At 42.8% G+C, this 18,510-nt stretch overlaps 1 protein-coding gene across 6 annotated transcripts in view; it reads left to right on the forward strand.

Annotated features, from left to right (window-relative positions):
• The window catches only part of LOC141762923 (uncharacterized), a 62,306-nt gene that overhangs the window by 5,941 nt on the left and 37,855 nt on the right, over positions 1–18,510 (forward strand). For all 6 annotated transcript variants that reach the window (XM_074627088.1, XM_074627090.1, XM_074627092.1 and 3 more), the window contains exon 2: positions 18,092–18,154. The gene's annotated coding sequence lies outside the window, so the exon portion shown is untranslated. The remainder of the gene's footprint in view (positions 1–18,091; positions 18,155–18,510) is intronic.

The raw sequence follows: 18,510 nt of genomic DNA on the forward strand, positions 1-18,510 counted from the left end.
AGGGTTTGCGGAGTTGTTAACATTTTTAATGGGGCTGACAATCGATACAAATATTTAATCGTGATTAAACGCAGATTTTGTATCTGTTCAAAATGTACTAAAAGCATTGGGAGTGGGCAAATATGCTGCTTTATGCAAATGTATGTATATATTTATTTGCACCCTTTCTGGGCTTTTGAACCCCTAATAGATGAAATGCATAAGTGCTTCTTGCACTCTCATACTATACTGTAGTGGGTTTCGCATTCAAAAGTATCTTCCTATCTGCACTGTCTGTGTTGTTTTCAAGTGTCGACTGTGCCTACTGCCCCCATTGGGACCATCAAGGGCCCCCCTCACCACGGCAACCCCTGCCATGGAAACCAGCCCCTCAAAGGAATGACCCCTTTGAGTACCAGTGTGTAGAGACCCCTCAGTTGTTGCTCTACCTCGCTCTGTAGTACGAGGATACAGGCAGGAGAAAATAGCGTTCCCCTTTTCTCCATCGTGTTCCCTTCACTTGCTCTTCCGGTCCTTTATTCTCCTTTTCACCTGGGAATCCCCTGATCGGGACGCAACCTTTGACCCCACCTCAGACGGTTAGAGAAGGGACTTTCCTTGTTTGTTTGTCCCCATTTTTACATTCATTCCTCTTGCAGCGTTTAATGGACCAACCATGTGGAGTCAATGGCAGAAACACAGTTGATGCATGTATCCCCAAGGCACTGCGGTGGGGTGGGAGACTTCACTGTCTCAGGTCTCCTCGTTAAATCACAGAGCATAAATCCTGGTAGAAAAAAAAGGAGCCATTGTCTTTTATTTCGGAGCATCAACAGATGTTTGTGAATGGCCTCTTGGGAGGGAATGTCTCTCTTTTAGAACGCTGACAATAGCTGGTGATAAACTGGGGACAAACTGAAGAGCTGAGCGCACAGGCCCAGATTTTCATTCATCTATAGATGCGTACCAAACTGGCACCCTATGGATGAACTGTTTTACTTTCATTTAGCATTTTATAAAGCAGAAAACGTGTAGATTTTAAGGAATAAAAGCGCGGTTGGAGAACAAAATAGAAAAAACTTGATTAGTTTACTGTAAAATTAGTAATAATTCAGGCTGTTCTCATAGACCGTTCGTAGCTGTGCCTACAAAAAATTATGCGCTGTAATAATTTGTATGTATCCCACGAAATCAATTAATTCAGTAATTCACGTAATAGTGAACCAAGAAGTATAAAGAACAATAAACGCTGTGTAGGGAGGAGGTTGGTGTGGATGGGTGGGTCAAAAAACACTGTTCTTTCACCCTGCTTTTCGTACCCCGTGTGAAACCAGAAGTCAACGTTGATTTATTTGTCACGTATGTGTCGTACTTAAGTTATGCCACTTCCGAATTTTTTTTTTATTCCAAACTACGATCTTTTCCTAAACCTAAGTCCTTTTTGTCACATAGTTTCTGTAATTATGCTACGCCACTTCGGTTGTCATTTTAACCCAAACTCCGATCTTTTCGTAAACCTAACTAAATAGTTTTTGTCACGTATCTTCCGTACTTATGTTACGCCACTTTGGTGTTATTTTAACCCAAACCACGATCTTTCCCTAAACCTAACTAAGTAATTTCCTGTGAAAACGGATGTTTATTTTGACTGTATGCATGTAACAAACGGAAATGAACACGCGTGTCACATTTTGCTGGACATTCAACGCACGGAAAATGAGGAATAACACTTTTCAACACCAACTTTCACATGGAAATAGCAATAATTACATTCCCTAATGCGTAGTCTCTGTTCTTTAAGTCATGCCATATATCCTGGCATCTATATCACATTCCAACTATAGCCTTGGTTTCCTTATAAACTTTTATATTCAGTGTTATTTGTATATGTTTTATAGATTATACAGTAAAATCTGTGCAGTTTCGTGTTCTCTTAGGAGCAGCAAACCTGTCCTCTGTGTTTTACCTCCGCCTCTAAACTGCCTCACATTTCTCAAACAGACGTCTGGGCTGCAGCTCGTTGTTGATACCAGCATGGCCGTGTAGCACGAGTCCAAACATCACAGACGTGAACTTCAAAGCTCCGTATTAGCCGTGATGTTATCTCCGCTGCTGTCATGTCTACAAGAGCCTGATTGCTATCTCCTACTGCAGGGATGTATCTGTGTTGTATTACATTTAGATTTTGCACGCCACTCTTCTAAGTAATATGCACAGGAAATCCGTATTGTGGCAAAAATAACAAGAGAATAGTCCGTAATTAGCCGTTCCTCCTGCAAAATCACGACTGTGTAAAGCCACCAGCTTTTTGCCAGTTCTTTTGTCAGCGCGCCACGGGTCGCCAATTATTGATTTTGTCTCTCCCGAGCCTTCCGTCTCCTCACCTCACCTATCCCCTGTGGGGAAGCAGGAGGAGAGGGAGACCCCCCGTTGATCTGCATGTCCACATTCAGATGCTAATCCGCTGCCATCTGCTTTCTACCTCAGGGGGGCACGTGATGCCTCCCTGTACGCGGCGGGCGCTACGGGGTAGGGAGGAAAATCCCTGAGCTCCTTGTGCCCTGAGGGCTTGCCAGGCTGATTGCAACCTTTACACCCTAATCGAGGCACACTGCAACCCCCTTTTCTCCCCCTCTTCCCTTGTCTTTCACCAACAGGGGTCATGCATAGAGAAGGCTAAGAAAGAACCTAAAGACCCCCTTTATCCAGGGGCAATGGACCTTAGCATAATAGACCCCTTTTTTTCTGCACGACCCCTCACATCGACGGGTCAAAGAAGCTTCCCATCCGATGAGTTAATCACTGCCGGTGCAATGTCGTCGGCCGTTCAAAAGCGCCACTCTTCCGGCTAATCAAATGAAGCAGACGTGATTTACACGGAACTTCAGGATTGTTGGAGTTTAGCTCCCACTCTCTTTGAGTGGGAACGCTTCTCAGGCTTGTTTTTCTGGGTGGTTGCACGTCAACTGGTGTGTGTGTGTGTGTGGGAATCGTGCTCAGATTTGCGGCTCCGGGATGACATAATAGAGTTTATTTTGGCCGTCACTGCAGGAAGTTCCTCTTCAAGCTTGTAGCATTGGAATTCAATTATTTCTTGACTATTATATCGTGTAAAACAACTCCTCTCATGGATGAAGTAGATGTAGTTGTACGATGTAGTTCAGATGCTGTTTGGGAAGCCAACAAGCATTTTGTTTTAAGCACACTGACCGCTTAAGGCTAATGGATTGGATTATAAACGTAAATGCTTTGTCGGGAAGCTTAAAGGAATAGTTTGGGTGTTTTGCAATGCGGTTGTGTGAGGTACTTATCCATCAATACCAGTTTAAGTGCGTGCCTAATTAAGAGTATTTTCACCGCTTTACCTCGCCATGAGACAGCCATTTCTGACAGGAAACTGAAGCGGTTGTTTCCATCTATGCTCTCTAGAATGCAATGTACAGCAGAGTCCAAGAAAATGGTAATATGACAGATCACCAATAATGAAAAAAGTGCAAATAAGTCTGGAATGAAAACACTACAGCCCTGATAATAGCTGTGACAAATGTCCCCCAAAAAATTCACACACTACTTGGATGCTTTTCCCATCGTGGATCAAATGAAAACTTAACAGAGACCTGACGCAAACAGGAAAATAAAGTCCCACTCCCTCCGGCCTTTATCTCCCATGTCCTCACCACTAATTCAGCGCAGCTCGTTTCAAACCAGGAGACGGGGAACCCATTTTATCTGCAGTAGCTCGTACGTTCTCAAGCCCAGCTATTTCCTGCATTCCCGTCAGCAGACATGTGAACCGGTTGTGATCTAAACCACAACGGGACGGAGCTTCAGATTCAAGACGCTGTAATCTGCGTCCACATCTGAGTAATGAAAACACGAAAGCTCCGTCTGGTTCAGCCTGTGCTGCATCACTCGGTCTGCATGGGACTGTGTCTGCATGTGGCTCTATTTTGTGTTTTGGTTCTGTGGGTTAAAGCCAAAGTGACACTCAAGTCCGTGGCATTGCAGACGATGTCACGCTGTCTGCAGAGCAGGTGATGGCGGCGACCTGAATGCTGATGATGCACTGACACAAGCACTGCTAGGTGTCCCCTTTTCTGATGGATGGACTTACCTTCGCTCGGGTTCAGTTTGTTTTTCTGTCACTCTGGCTGTGTCATCATGAATAACAAATGACTCCGCTCAATTTGAGGCAAAAAAGGTTTCTAACTCTGAACTTTTGATTTCACCTCTCCTTTTCCCTTCATTCTCTATTATTTGACTGTCTCCAGCTGTCTATATGGTTTAGTTCAGTCCTTCTGCAGGCACTTAGTGATTCATTGATTAGTCAGCTGGGAATCTGTCTCATCTGGAATTGTTTTTGTGACTTCTTCTTGAATTGTCAAGTTTTGTGTTGTGAGGACTGTGAAATCTTGGCCTTGCATAGTTTTATATTTCAGTAGTCTTCATTCATGTAACTGGATTTAATACCAGTTGATCACATCCACATTGCAGTCCCTTGCTATTAAAGGGATAGATCGGGTGTTTTGAAGTGGGGTTGTATGAAGTACTTATCCATAGTCGGTATATTACATACGGTAGATGACGGTCAGAAGTTTGGAGAAACAGACAGGAGTTACCGCATGGGAGCAAAGCAATGTACTGCTGTGGACGGGGGCAGCATCAAAACCTATTTTAGCCACCTAAAAGAAAGGCCCACCTAAAAAAAATCAATCTCAGTTCTAGTGTACGCTAGTATTTTCACCGCTTTTCCTTGCTGTCAGACAATTATACTGTCTTTGATTCCAACAGGGAACCAAAGCCGTCATTTATGCTCTCGCCAAATCAACCAAACTCCATTGAAAAAAAACAGTAATTTTACCTCGCAGAACACAGGAGATGCTGGTCGAACGCTGCCTCGATCGGTTAGTTTGTTTGTGTTATTATGTGACTTTGGTTAGTTCCCAATTTTCAATGGATTCTGGTGGCTTTGGCGAGAGCATAGATGGATACATTGCTTTGCTCCCATGCGGTAACTCCTGTCTGCTTCTCCAAACTGGGAGGCGTGCCGTCCGTCATCTACTGTAGGTGATACACTGACTATGGATAAATACCTCATACAACCCCACCTCAAAACACCTGAACTATCCCTTTAATGCTTTGTGTTTCTCTTCCGAAGTCAGACTTCAGAGGCACCAGATTCATGCAACTTAATAAAAACCGCTTCCTATAAAAAGATGAACTGCTTTTTTAAAGCGTTTATCAGTGACTACATCGTTTACTTTTTTAATTTTATTTCCCACTACATCACCTCTCTGCCAATAACGCTCTCGTCGCCATCGCAGCCGCTGGGTCTTCCTCTTTCATTTAACTTTGTTTCCCCGATGGAGCCGTAGCCATAGTGACTCATCTCAGTGTCATGGAAACAAAGCGCTATCGCCGTGGCAATAACAGCAGCCTCCAGAACCCCCACAGAAACCTGTAGCCCACACATATTGACTGGATTAAACCATTATGTTCCCCCATTTTGAGCCTATCTACGAAGAAGAAATAAGCAAAGTCGTGATTTAATCTCTCGCCGGAAGCAATACATTTGGCATTAGACAATGATCCTGACAAATACACACTCGCTGGGCACGATCTTTCATTCTTTATTATGGGACATAATGGCCACAGCAGTAATCAGACAGACACATCCTGAGCTGCAGTTGGCTCCAAGCATGTAAATGTCGAGTCAGTTAATGAAGAATGACCTCACCCTTGAGTCCCTCAAGTGCATGAAGTCATTATCGCTTCGCTACACCAAACCCCGTGTCAGTGCATTATACCTGGGATGCTCTGCTCTTAAATAACTCTTCTTTCTTCACTCCTTCCTCTTTTGTTAATGGAAACTGGCAAGAGATTCCCCTCCCCTCCCAGCCTCCCGCATCTTCCTGCTCATATTATTGCCTCCCCCCCCCCACTGCATGCCATCCAGGCTCTCCTCTCACTCTAACCACAATATTGCTGTATCACTTACACTAATAGCCTGCACTTAGAGTACCTGAAGGTGAAAGCGTTGCCGAGATGCTTCCTGTCGACGGAGGAAAGATGCGGAGGTTATTGCACATTGTGTTTGCTGTTACAACGCAGTTTAAAAGCCAGTCTGTTTGAGGTGATTGAATAGTTATGTACTACATTATCACTCAGCTGTCAATTTTACCGGTCTCTTTGGCGCTTGATGCTTTTTATTGCTCGTCTGAGTCGTCGTAGTTCCTTTTTAAAGGACCGTACCGGTGTTTTTTTGCAAGTTTTATCTTGTCAATTTCAAATTGCTCAAAATACATGCTGCACAGTTCTACGGTTTCAGATGTGTAATTCCTGTGATTCCAAGCAGCCACTGTTTTCTATTCATTTCTATGCACAATGAAAATGAATTGTCAGACTCTAAAAGTCAAACTGGAATTTAAATCATCGTCGTTTATGTGTGAGGGAGTGTGCATATTTGTTGAAACAGTGTCTAAGCCTCGAGCCTCTGGGTGGACATTTGAGAGCTGATATTGCTACTGTCAAGTCCCATCATGGTGTGCTACTAACTGGAAATTTAGGAGGAACCATCCCGCTGCTGCTGTCCATCCATAATGTTTCCTGTTTGAAATGGCGAGCAGAAATGAGGGACCAATCGGGTGCATTCAACGATAGGGTACGTCACCGCTTGAGCGGCCAGTTGAGTTGAGTAGCGCGTCCCCTAGCGCTGGACCTGGTGGATTTAACATTATAGACATGACCACTGACTATTAGTGTATCAATTTAGCCACAAATTCACAGTACACGGTCCAGACATATACTCGGTTTGGACCGAGTCTTGTTATGTATAGGATATTATAAATCAATTTACATCTAAGATTTAACTACTGTAAATCAGTAGCTGTCTTAATAGTAGCTGTTTCCTCACGAGCATGTGTGTATATATATAACTGACATTTCTTAAAGTAAAAGATTGTAAAAAGCCGCTAAGCAGCTATTATGCAAATGTGTTACTTGGTGACATCACCACGTTACAGAAGAAAAAGGCGGGACTTCAAGCGAGGCGTTTCAGGAAGTTCAGCAGCAGTGTTTCACCCTTTGGCGTGGACTTTGGGCTTTGTAACTTTGCAGACCTTTTACATGCACAAAAAACTATATAACACACTAAAGCAGAGAGGAAAAGCATAATAGGTCCTCTTTAACATAATTTCTCTTTGGTAAGTCAAAGAGCTCCGTCAGAATAATGAATTTAGTATGGTGCAGAAATGAACGGAAATCAATAGCTGCTTGGAATGGTGGAAAAAATTGTTGTTTCCAAAAGTGTTAGGGCTAATACTATTTGTTACGGTCCTTTAGGAGCAGTTGAAAATTTGTTTTTCAATTTCAAAAAACATAACACATTGTTGCTCGTTTCTCATGAGGGTTGTGCTCGCAGTATTCCCCCATTCAGAGCAGCCAAAAATCAAAATCATGTCTATTCCCGAGCCTCCTACCATGACTCATTCTTTTTCGGGAGACGGGAGGAGGAGGGAAAGTAGAGCGGGCTTGCTTGTTTTGGACGCTTTACTGACGGGGCGGTTTCCCATGCCTGGCCTGAATGACAGAGTTGCCCCATAAGACTTGACAGCTGTTGACTCCAACTCTGGGATGCATTTGTCTGTGTTTGTTTTGTCATTTATTGGTGTTTACACTTTGGCAGGACGGAGCTGCGTGTTTGCGTGCCGGGCCAAGATGTGGGTCGCCGAGTGGTATTTTGTTTATGCGCGCGGGTTCATTTTGCTATATTTGAATGGATATCGCGAAGTGTGTGGCCGTGTGTGCATGCGAGTTGTGACATCCAAAGTCCCGTGCAGCTTCCACCAACCCTCCTCCTCCTCCTCCCTGCTCGTCCCTGATGACTTCCAGAAACTTCCGCTCTTAACTCCGTCTCAGTGACACGTGTGTCCTCTCTCCTCTAAAGCCTGAACACTACAGCAACTCAACAGGGCTGCTTCTCACACTTCTCTCTGGAGAAACATCTGGACTTAAATAGTATTTAATTAACCAAGAGCCTCGCTAATAGCCCCGTGTCATCGCTTATTCTTCCTCACATAAAGCCAGAGCTGTGCCTCTCTGTGCTGGAAGTCATTTATTTTGTTTTCAAAACTTCCATCTTAACGACAGCTCCTCTTCCTGGATCGACTTTTCACCTTCTAGCCAACTAGGGACTGTTTTCATTAAGCTGATCTCTCGCTGGAGCGTCATGACTCCAAACCCCAGCGTCTGACCACTGGTGCCCAGATCTCAGTGCTCCCCGCGCAGGTGCTAATTTAGAGCAGATGGCATGCGGACGGCGAGGTTTGGAACTCCCATCAACAGGAAATTGCTCAGAAACGGGGACATCCTTGCTACAAATTACAGACCTTACCTCGCCGGTGGTAACCTGCCCTTTAAATGATCCGCTGAAGAGAGAAACACTCAGACACCAACAGAAGCCAATTACTGTTTTAGCACTTTGGATGCATCATTTTATTCTCATTTTCATTTGGCGCACCGTCTCTGTGCACTTTGTAGGCGTGAGTGTATCATCTCTGACTTTTTATGAATTATTTGTTTGCTTTGCTGCATTCAGACACCCCGCAGGTACAGACGAGGATAATATGATCTAAACTGAAGAGCAAGATGGAGCTTCTAAATTAGAGAGTGAGCACCTGAGGCCCACGTTCTTCAACAGAGGTTTTTTGGACTGTAAGGGGGAGGCATGGGAGGGCAAAGATACATGCTGCATGAGGTGAAAGGGTTCGGTGCATGCTGATTTTAGTTTAGTTTAGCAATTAAAGTGGACCATTAGCGCCCGATTGCTAAGGGTATAACAATAGATTCAATAATCCAATATGATCAATTCAAAGTGAAAACCAATACATATCATCTTTGAGATTTTATTTTGAAATTCCCATGGCAAGTCTGTGTCACCATTTCTACCCAAGCGCACCTCCTTCCTACAGAGCCCAGTGAAAAAGACTTTTTGAAATCAGCAAATATCATATCGGTTTTCCAAAGCATCCATATAATATCGTATCGTGATGAAACTGGTGATTTACATCCTGACCGATTGCAGCAAATAATGTCAAAAATTCGCTTAGAAACCATAGACAAAAGAGGCTACTTATAACTCCAGAACTTGCTTGGGAAACATAGTGTTTTTAAGTTACAAAGTTAACCAGTGATAGTTGTCCGTACAGCCATGGGTGCATTACAAACAGGAACTGCGGATAGATAATTCGGCATATTATTAATGATGCCAATTTGCCAAAACATGCAAAAACAACAGGGCTCAAGTCGTAACCCACAGCATAACTCACAATTCAAATTTATATTTTGTTATATTTTGAAACCCATGTTCTACTATGATGACAAATCTTGATAATAAATTAATTTTGTCATTAACCATGTTTCCATTCACATATTTTTATGCGCATTTTGAAGTATCGCATTAGAAAACCTCCTCAATTTGCGAAAAGAAGTTTTTATGCTCGCTTGAGGTGTTTTTTGCTTTTATAGAAAAAGAGTTGATGCACTAAATGGATTATGGAAACGCCTAATAATTTCTGGAATAGCGAACATTTAACTGACATGACTGATCAGCTGTTTCTGCTGTTGCGTCTTTCTGGATTATATTGTCTTTAGGGCGTCTGTGGCTCAGAGGGTAGAGCAGGTTGTCCACCAATCGGAAAGGTCGGTGGTTCGATCCCCGGCTGCTCCGGGTCACATGTCGATGTGTCCTTGAGCAAGACACTTAACCCCAAAATTGCTCCCGGAGGCATAGCCATCGGTGTGTGAATGAGTATTTAGATTAAATCCTGATGGGCAAAGTTGGCACCTTAGTAGCCTCTGCCATCAGTGTATGAATGGGTGAATACTGACATGTAGTGTAAAGCGCTTTGAGTGGTCGGAAGACTAGAAAAGCGCTATATAAGTCCAAGTCCAAGTCCATCCATCTTTGTCTCCGGACAACATGAAACATGGGCAACACTAGCTGACATGAAAGAACAATTACAATTTGTCCAAATTGAAACAAATTCCTGAAGACCTCTCTCCATTTTTTCTCTTGTAGATCGGCCAAGGCGACTTGTTTCCGGTTTGCAACGTCTTCTTCTACTTTGTTTACTGGCAGATTACAGCCATGCGTAGCCTATAGCGCCAACTACGCTGTAGCCAAGTTTATTTGCTCCAAAACAGTTGACGGAAACGCTGCTAATACGCATTTCTTGAATATGTTTGGGTTTGGGTGTGCTGGTCAGGCTATTTCCTCCCATTTTATACACTAAATCTATTAATGAAAAATGGAAATGCTTGTTAGCTGCAGCCCTACACTGAGCCCTTCTGTGCTGTTTTTCTACCCAGTGCAGTTTTACCCGGGGAATAGAGAGGCTCTGTGTTCCCCCGTGAGTAACAAGCATGTTGTGATTTTTTTCCATGGAGTAATATGGCAATCTTGTACAGTAGCTTGTGTTTCAGTTCAGCCCAGGGTGCATGGACGACTTCAAAGCCCACGGCTACACCCTGTGGTTAGTGTAAAGCCGGGCACACGCGAGCCGGAGCGTTCACGCACATACATACAGCCTGGCAGGGAGTTGATATAAACGCCGTGATATACACACACACACACGCCCTCAGACCGGCGCGAATTTATTTAAGTCCATAAAAACAGTTGACTGCGTTCTCACCCCTGAATTCCCCCACAGTCGTAGCATCAATCCCCCTCCACACGCCCTCCCCCCTTCTCCTGCTGTAAAACACACAAACACATGCACACACTCTCCACTTCCTGTCTTTCCCTTCAGATCACATCTGCGTTTTAAAACGAGACATATTTCACATTTAAGGAATTTCCTGTTCTGCTTTTATCAGAGAGGAATGACAGTCTTAAGAGTAACACACACACACTATCTTTAGTAGCCTGTCAGAGCGGGAGGGTGTGTGTGTGTACGCCTCCACATTGTATACGTGCATATGGATGTGAGTGATGAGACAATATGCACCCCTGAGAGGCCGTCTTGCTGGGCGGTAGAGAGGAAGGACGACTTTCCATCCATCACTGTCAATATTTCATCCAGTGGTGGTCCGGCTGTTGCACGAGGAGGGTATTGGACATGTGTTTATTGGTTGTGTTTTCAGTAGTGTTATGAATTTCAAGCTGCTCATTGAGATGGTGTGACGCTCACTCTTGGCTAAACGTGCAGCCTGCTATTTGCTCTCGGCGGTCGCAGACGAGGAAAGCTGCACTTTTTCAAACCACTCAGGTTTTTATGCACTGAAGTGCTTTTCACAAGCCTTCGATACAGTCGCACTCTCTGAATAACGGCGAGCGGTCGGGTGATTGCGTGTCAATATCCTAGAGTAAACTGTTCCCGGAGCATGAATGGAGTTGAGTTCATCTGGTGTGTTATTCTAGTGCGACTGTAAATAAATGATCAGGCTTTTGTCACCCTCTTTCTGGAGAGTAATCTTTATACAAAGATTTTCTTTTGTGTGTGTTTGGTCTGGGCCAGAGGGCAACCTCAAAAGTGAAGCCAATGCTGAAGTGTCTTAAACTTGCATTCTTTCTAACAGCCAGCAGGGGGCGACTCCTCTGGTTGCAAAAAGAAGTCTGATTGTATAGAAGTCTATGAGAAAATGAGCCTACTTCTCACTTGATTTATTACCTCAGTAAACATTGTAAACATGAGTTTATGGTCTCAATCGCTAGTTTCAAGTCTTCTTCAATACAGCATGATGTTCATTTAGTAGATGATGGTCCCATTTAGAGTCAAATAGACCATAAAGCAGGGGATGCTTTAGGGCGTGGCTACCTTGTGATCGACGGGTCTCTATCACGGCGTTGTCCGGTCTGGGAGTTGTCTGTGTTTTCATCTTAAAGCTTTAACCCTTTCACAGTGTGTTTTCAGTTGGTGAAAGTTAATTATAACACTTTGGTCTCCTAGAAATGTCTTATTCAGCGCTCGGTTGTACTTAGCTCCACCCCTCTTGTGTCACTTCTGGTTGCAAAAAGCCAAGATCCACCAAATCACCAAATCCTCAAGCTGAGTTGACTGAATCATCAGTATCTCTGGCAAAATAAGTAGCTTTTAGGTCTGCAACTAACGATTATTTTTATTGTTGATCAATCTGTTGATTATTTCTCGATTATTCGATTCGTTGTTTGGTCTATAAAATGTCCGAAAATGGTGAAAAACGTTGATCAGTGTTTCCCAAAGCCCAAGATGACGTCCTCAGATGTCTTGTTTTTTTTCCCACAACTCAAAGATATTCAGTTTACTGTCATAGAGGAGTAAAGAAACCAGAACATATTCACATTTAAGAAGCTGGAATCGGAGAATTTAGATTTTTTTTTTCTTAAAAAATACTCAAATCGATTATCAAAATAAATGTAATCGTCAACAACTAATCGATTAATCGTCGCAGCTCTAGTAGCTTTAAGCATTGAAGCTTCAAATACGCAATTGTCAATTCAGCCATGATACAGTAGACTGCGTCCAGTACAAAAGCTCACTGAAAGAGTCCGAGCCACAGAAACAGTCACGCTGACTAATTCTGCTATAGTTCAGTGGTTAACCGTACAAACAGTGCTCATAAAGGACTAGTTCTGTACTGAACAGTAAACAGTTTGAAGTTGATCAGCAGGTTGTGCAGGAGCATTGTACACAGAGCTTGAACAAGGTGTTAAACTTTGGTGAGTCAAGCTGTAGTGTCTATATGCAGAGGGCTCTCAAGGGATGGAGAGGATTAGCTTCTGTATCTGGTCTAGCCGCTCTGAACAGACTCACCTTTGACCTCTGACCTTTGAGTTCTCAAACAACTTTTGATCAAACAACAACAGTAGTAAAAGACAGCATCGTACACCTTTGAACACATTTTGTTTTTGAGTAAAGTGAAAGCTTGGGAAAAAAATAAAGATTTGGATCTCATATTAAAGGAAATTACTTAAACTAATAATCATAAATAACCTTTACCGATGAAATAATCATATGAATGGTATATGATTGGCCTGGCTGGCTGAGCCTGAGACACATGAGTGTCTGCTAACCTTGGAACAGACAGACGGATCAGCACGGATTTAGGTAATTAGATTTTCCACGGTCTTAAATCTAATTTACTGTTTGTTTAAAGCAAAACAACCAAACAACCGAATGGCACGGTATATTTCTACCGTTTTACGTCAAAAGGAGCAGTCGTTGTGGGGAAACGGACATCGGACTTACTTGTGCTGGAAAGAGATTGCTCTTGTGATCCTGCTGATGCTGTCGTGGTGATCTGATCCTCAGTCATTAACATGCGTCTGCCAGCGCTAGCGATTACTAGGTCCGTGTCTGGGTGAAAGTATTAACATGGCACTGACTGTAAGGCTTATGGTTTTGTACCGTATATACTGTGGTAGGCAGGAGAAAAAGATGTTATTAGTATTTCTAATATTGTTTATTTTTATTTCAAGAAGCAAAACTACTTTTTGAGCGGACTTAAATTTTTATGTTCATTGTCAATTAAAGTGCCCAAACCACCGACGTCTGAGAAAATAACCCTGATGATGTCACAGTGATGTCATCAGGGTTATCTTGAATTTGGGCTCAAAACTTCGAATTTTTACAGAAAATGTATGAAAATGTATGTTACAAACTGGCAGCGTTGACTTTGAAAGACGTGGGTGTTTAACAGACAGGAAGTGTCTATTGAAGGATGTTTTGAGTTGCATCATGGGAAGTGTAGGATCCAGTGTTATTGGAGTTTTGACCCATTCTAGGCACTGTAAGATAGGATATCTTGGCCTCTGCTGCATCGATTAACACCATTTTTTATTATCTGTCACTCACAAGTGGTGCTGGGCAATATGACAGTATACTGTATATCATCAAAATATTTTTCTATATTTATATCGTGATATGGGCTTTTAGAGAAAACATTTTTTATATTTATTTATATTGTATTTAAATAAAGTACTTTAGTATAAAAAATACTATTTCTTAAAATGAGAAAATACTCAGTACATTTAATTTTTCAAGTATTAAATTCACACAGGAGTATACAGAAATATTCTTTACCACGTGGTTATTTCATATAGATTATTTATTTATTGAATTACCAGAAAACATGCTATATCATGATATATATCATTATCGAGATATGAAATGACCTATATCAGGGTAGAAGATTTGGGACATATCGCCCAGCCCTACTTCCAATTTACACAACTTTATGGAAGTGCAATAATACGTCAATATATCATTTATTCTTCTGATTAATTGTTTAAGATGTCAGAAAACAGTGACGGATGCCCAAGAAGTTACTTCAACTCACTTGTTTTTTTCCAACAAACAGACCAAAACGCAGTGATATTAAGTTATCAATGATATAAAACTGAGAAAATGTGTCAATATAATTATCAAAGCTGTTGTTGATACTATAAACATTTTCTCAATTCTATAAATTCTAAAAAAGATTTGTTCTGATGCTCATCTGTTTTGATTAGCTTTCCCCAGTTTGTCTCAAATTTCCTCCGCCTCCTTTCCGTTGTGTCCCAAAGCACTAACCCTAATCCCTAATTAATATCTGCATTCATATCATCTGCTCTCTGCTCTCTCGTAAAACCACAGCAGTTAAAAACAGAGCTGGAATTACAGCTTTAATGACACTTGTGTTCGATGACGCAGAACCACTGAAGCCGCCACCGCCGCCGTTGTGTTCTCAAGCACCTGCAATAAATTTGCCCACTCAGTGAAACCCAGCTTGTGCTTAAGCTGCTGCATTTTTAAAAAGCTTGAGTCATGCTTTCAGAGGGGGAGAGGGAGCTTTTTAGGATATGATGATACACCAGCAAGTCTGGAATTCATAGGCGAAATGAATTAGTCAGCACTATTTTGTTTTTGGTTGATCCGGTGTCCTGGATATCGTATGGTTTTGGGGCTGCAAACTTGGAGTAAAAAATAAATGCATGACCTCCTCATTGATCTTTATTCCGGATTTGATAAATTGTATGAAATCTCCCGTCCAAATCTGGATGAAGGGGTCCAGGCCGATTACACACAAGCCTACGATGATCCATTCGGTTAATCCAGATCATAGTGAGTTGGCTGCGCCCCATTCCCACTGATCAACCCGCTACCCCAACTCCAATACAATGCGATTGACCTACCTTTTAATTTGGGATTAGACATCAAGCTTTATTGTGACCCATGAGAATAAATCCTGCGAAAAAACCATATGCACCTATTTGATTGAAGAAAGTGATTAAATCTGTCACTGGAATGAACAAATTGGACTTGTGTCCAGTGAAAATTGGTTTCTTGGCGAGTAATTATCCTGATACCAAACCAGAGGACTGTATATATCAAAAAATATTGACGCTTGTGTCTTTCTTAACCACACAAAACCTGTGAATTACCTCGCCAAGAAAACTTCCGATGGACATTTTTGTCATTTTTTTGGTCTCTCAGAAGCAAATATATTCTTCAAGTCAGGTTCAAAACAGTATAAAATATCCTATAATGACGTCGCCATTGTTTCTTCTAAGTTGGTTTCACTATTCAACGTTCTTTAAATATTCTTAAAGGGACAGTGTGTAGGATTTGGCAGTAGCTAGTGGTGTGGTTGCAGATTGCAACCAGCTGAATACCCCTCCTTTTTGGTCTCTCAGAATCAAATATTTGATTATTATATTATAATATTTGACATACAAATATAAAGGTCATGTTCAAAACTGTGTAAAATATCTTATAATGATGCCATTGTTTTACCTTTTAACATGGTTTCATTATTCTTAATGTCTTAAAACATGCATTCTCATAAAACACGGTGAACTGTTGCACTGCAGCGTGGCCTGTTTCCACCTATTTAGTAAGATTGGGTCTGATGTTTAACCGTCCATATATCCTGCTCAAACACAGGATAAACAAAACGTGTAATCTGGGTACGGCGGGTTGAGCCTGCCGCTGTGTTTGTTGACGGTTGGTAGCGGAAGATTGGCGTTAGCGCGACTCGCATCTGCTTTCTGGCAGCGGAGGCTGAGGGGAGATTAGATGTTAGTAGTGGCCACGCTAGCTGGCTCTGCAGCTCCGGTCCAGGCCTCGCTCTGTAATCAGCGCTGGCTAAAGGCCTCCCTACAGGCGGCTGGCGTTGACAGGACTGTCTGCGCCTCTCCGAGCTTTGATTCCCACTCTCTCTCCCACCGGCGCCACCCAACCTTCCCTTTATTCTCCTTATAACCCCTCTCTTTTACTCAAAACACCCAATGCCGCTTGGTTCGTCATGAGCAAAACGTGAAAATTATCTCATAATTCAATTTGACAGCAGGATTATTTCTCGTTTGCTTCTTTTTTTTTTAACCTGATCCAGTCCCAGACACTGACAGGTTGATTACAGTCTTCTTACACTGATGACTCTTTCTACCCCCCCCTCCTCTCTCCTGTATAACCAGACAGGCTAATGATGGGACTGAGAGAGAGGATGTGATGTGGGATGGAAGCAACAAGGCTGGCTTGGTTCATTCCCTCTCTTCCTTTTAATTTTTTCGAAGTGGTTTTGGGAACAGTATGAAGATGTATTCTTTATGATTCAGCCTCGCATCAACCTCCTTGGTCTCTGTGAGGTTTGGCGATCATGTTAGGGAGTGTCCCTAGACATCGGTCTGGCTAATTCTGGTTTGCTTTAGTGGGTTAATGTATTCACTTCTTGAAGGATGGGTTCAGAAGTCTACGATAATACTAACTTATATCAACATTAGCCTCAGGATCAGTTAGATCTAACGATAACGTTAGATCTATGGGCACATGGCAGTCTCGGCTTCTTTTAAGCTGTTGTGTGCATGTTAGTTGTTCAATGTTAAATAACTCTGGATTCAGCTATTAGTGACTTTTACAACATTTTAGGACCTAATGATTTAAATAAGGGCTATTCAAGTGTCCGTACTGGGAAGTTGATTCACATTCTCAGTTACAGACGTCTCTTTCCCAATGTAAGTCTATGGGAAAAAGTCTTTTTGGCCCCAATGGCATCACGTGACGGACACAGAAGTTGTAGCACCACCATTTGGCCACTACGAAAAAATTGGGATCAACGACCGGCGCTCCTCCTGAGGTCTTGGTTGTGTCCTGCTAAACAAACCAGGACGTATCCCTCCTCTGCGGCTCAGCATTGGAAACAGAAGAGGGGGTTTTTGTACTGAAAGGCTATCCTTTAATTAACTTTTTTTCTGTTCATTTATCCAGTTGTCCAAATTTGCACTCATTCATTCTTTTGATTCATCTGCTCTCTCTATAGCTCATAAATTCTCTGTATTTATTCACATCTTTGACATCTCTAGTAGCGACTGCGGGGTGATGGATAGCTGAAGACTGGGACCATTGTGAGCCCCATGGACTCTAAATATATTTCATTTCATGTGGTTTTTGAGGCTGGAGTAATGAGCAGGGTATTAGGCTTTCAGCAGTCAGAGCTCAGTGCTTTCTGGGGTTGCATGCTTTTGCTCTGCTTGTCTGGCCTCTGCAGTCTCTCACTCAGACCCTCTTCTCCCCTCCTCGTCCACCACCCCCCACCTCCCTCTCTGTCTTTGTTTCAGTGCTGCTGCTGCAGTCGGCCATGCCTGCAAATGAGCACCGGGACAGAGCGATTATTCAGCACGGGGCAAGCCCTGCACCCCTCCTTTTTAGATACATGTTTAGATGTTTCATGCATTCATCATGTCTTTGAGCAAAGAATTTGTACAGAAGAGATACACACTGAGAATGAAATATGAAATTTCTTGGATGGAGGTTTATCTTGCAATTCCCCTCAGGGATGGATGAGCTTCATATCTCTTTCAAACATGAATTAATGTGACTGACACATACACATTTCTTGTGCCCATCCCCTCCCCCCCTTCTATCCAACCCCTCCCCAATGCTACGGTTTGGTTGCGGAGTGTGTGCCGGCGACGGGGGGAAGTCAGGGAGGGAGGGGGGGAGACCTACGTGAGACAGCATGCCGGTTTTGCGAAGGAGTGTGTGAGCCGGCGAAAAAGCATCAGCCGTCTCTCTGTCAGCGTGGCGCTGCCCCCTATGACTCCTGTTCGCTCCTTTTTCTGTCTCTCATCTTTCTTTTTTTTCTTCTCTCTCCGCAGAAGCCGCTGCCTCGCCCCCCCTCGAGCCCTCTTTGCAGACAAAAAGCTGCCCTACCCCACCAGGTAAGACGTTTTTTTTCCTTTTCCTACAGTATGCTTTATTGCTTGGAAAACAAAAGCAGCAGAGATGAAGAATATATCTTCCTCTCCCCCGAGCTTTCAATGTCTCCCTGCGTATCATCTCCCCTTTGTTTGCAGAGATTCTAATTATTCAGGATTATTTGCCGCTGACATATTCCAACAATAGAGCGAAAAAGAGCTGATGTTGTGATAAGCCAGGGGCTGTTTCTGTGTTTTGGTGACCCGTAGTCTTTGTGACGTACCCAGTCTAGACGTCGCTGATTATTCAGCCAGCAGGACAGTTCATTCCGAGTGTGCTGCTGCTAAAAGCAAATGTTTACCAAGAGATATAAAACCAA

This window comes from Sebastes fasciatus, chromosome 24 (genome assembly GCF_043250625.1).
Source record: "Sebastes fasciatus isolate fSebFas1 chromosome 24, fSebFas1.pri, whole genome shotgun sequence".
Lineage (NCBI taxonomy): Eukaryota > Metazoa > Chordata > Actinopteri > Perciformes > Sebastidae > Sebastes > Sebastes fasciatus.